This window comes from Petromyzon marinus, unplaced genomic scaffold (genome assembly GCF_048934315.1).
Source record: "Petromyzon marinus isolate PM22_M1 ecotype Great Lakes invasive population unplaced genomic scaffold, UKy_Petmar_22M1.pri1.0 PM_G_Scaffold_118, whole genome shotgun sequence".
NCBI classification, from domain to species: Eukaryota; Metazoa; Chordata; class Hyperoartia; order Petromyzontiformes; family Petromyzontidae; genus Petromyzon; species Petromyzon marinus.
Genome location: NW_027422671.1, coordinates 295001 through 297500, shown reverse-complemented (window position 1 = coordinate 297500; position 2500 = coordinate 295001).

The following is a 2500-nucleotide window of genomic DNA, read 5'->3' as shown; positions in this document are numbered from 1 at the left end:
AGTCAGACTCATCCCCACCAGAGATCAGCCCAATGAGGGTGGTGTCGTCCGACAAACTTCAAGAGTTTGACGGACAGATGATTGGAGGCGCAGCTGTTGGTATACAGGGAGAAGAGCAGTGGGCAAAGGACGCAGCCCTGAGGAGTTCCCGTGCTGATGGACCTGGAGTCAGAGACTTCTGTTCCCGGCTTAACGCACTGCTTCCTGTCAGAGAGGAAGTCTGTGATCCACCTGCAGGTGGAGTAGGGCACGTTCAGCTGGAAGAGCTTGTCCTGAAGCAGGGCAGGGATGATGGTGTTGAAGGCAGAGCTGAAGTCCACAAACAGGATCCTGGCGTAGGATGCTGGGGCGTCCACATGCTGTAGGGTGAAGTGGAGGGCCATGTTAACTGCGTCGTCCACAGACCTGTTGGCTCTGTAGGCAAACTGAAGGGGGTCCAGGAGAGGGTCTGTGATGGCTTTGAGGTGTGCCAGGAGCAGGCGCTCAAAAGACTTCATTACCACAGATGTAAGGGCGACCGGTCTGTAATCATTTAGTCCTGTTGGCCTTAGCTTTTTGGGCACAGCGATGATGGTGGAGGACTTGAGACAGGCTGGTACATGGCATGTCTCCAGGGAGGTGTTAAAGATGTTGGTGAACACCGGAGACAGCTGGCCAGCGCAGTGCCTGAGGGTGGCTGGAGAGACAGAGTCCGGCCCGGCTGCTTTGCGTGGATTCTGCCTCTTGAAAAGCCCATTAACTTCTCCCTCCTGAAAGGAGAGAGTCGTTTCTGTAGTATGGGTGGGGGATGGGGCCTCTTGGGTGGGAAGGGGTGGTTCAGGACAGTCCAATTGTCTTTCAAATCTACGGTAGAACTCGTTCAGGTCGTTGGCTAGGCGGGAGTCGTTAGTGGTGTGGGGCGCTCTGGGTTTGTAGTTGGTGATGTGCCTGAGCCCTTTGGCAGACAGAAGCAGCGTCGTTAGTAGAGAACTGGTGTTTTAGTGTCTCTGAGTACAGTCGTTTAGCCTCTCTCACCGCTTTGCTAAACCTGTTCTTCGACTCCTTGAATCTGTCTCTATCCCCACTCCTAAACGCTTCCTCCTTCTCCAACCTCAACCTTTTGAGCTTTGCTGAGAACCAGGGCTTGTTGTTGTTAAAGTTCACCCTGGTACGTGTTGGGATACAGCAGTCCTCACAGAAGCTGATGTACACAGCCTCTGTGAGTTCATCCAGACTATTGGTAGCAGTCGTGAACATATCCCAGTCAGTACAGTCTAAGCACGCCCGCAAATCTTCCACAGCCTCACTGGTCCACTGTTTAGATGTCCTCACAGCAGGTTTACAGAGTTTTAGTTGCTGCCTGTATGCACGAATCAGGTGGACCAAGGGAGTTCTGTGCGAGCCGAACAGCCCCGTGACCCACAAGAGAAACATCCCCGCCAAATTCGAGCGTTTGACGGGGTCTATCCGTGAAAAAATATTCACGTTTTTGAGTGCACATGCATTTCTGCTGCAAATGCCTCTGGAAGTTTCATGCCGTTCGTATGCCAATTGTGGCAACACGAAAATGACCCGTTTTCCCATTCCGAGGGATTTCTGTGCGACCCTAACAGCCCCGTGAGCCACAAGAGACACATCCCCGCCAATTTCTAGCGTTTCACGGGGTCTATCCGTGAAAAATATAGACGTTTTTGAGTGCACATGCATTTCTGCTGCAGATGCCTCTGGAAGTTTCATGCCGTTCGTACGCAATGTGGCAACACGAAAATGACCCCTTTTCCCATTCCGAGGGATTTCTGTGCGACCCTAACTAACAGCGCCCGTGAGCCACAAGAGAGACATCCCCGCCAATTTATAGCGTTTCACGGGGTCTATCCGTGAAAAATATAGACGTTTTTGAGTGCACATGCATTCCTGCTGCAAATGCCTCTGGAAGTTTCATGCCGTTCCTATGCAATGTGGCCACACAAAAATGACCCGTTTTCCCATTCCGAGGCATTTCTGTGCGACCCTAACAGCCCCGTGAGCCACAAGAGAGACATCCCCGCCAACTTCTAGCGTTTGACGGGGTCTATGCGTGAAAAATATTAAAATTTTTGAGTGCACGTGCCTTTCTGCTGCAAATGCCTCTGGAAGTTTCATGGCGTTCCTATGCAATGTGGCAACACGAAAATGACCCCTTTTCCCATTCCGAGGGAGTTCTGTGCCACCCTAACAGCCCCGTGAGCCACAAGAGACACATCCCCGCCAATTTCTAGCGTTTCACGGGGTCTATCCGTGAAACATATAGAAGTTTTTGAGTGCACATGCATTCCTGCTGCAAATGCCTCTGGAAGTTTCATGCGGTTCGTACGCAATGTGGCAACACGAAAATGACCCGTTTTCCCATTCCCAGGGATTTCTGTGCGACCCGAACAGCCCCGTGAGCCACAAGAGACACATCCCCGCCAATTTCTAGCGTTTCACGGGGTCTATCCGTGAAAAATATCAATTTTTTTTTGACTGCACATGCATTTCTGCT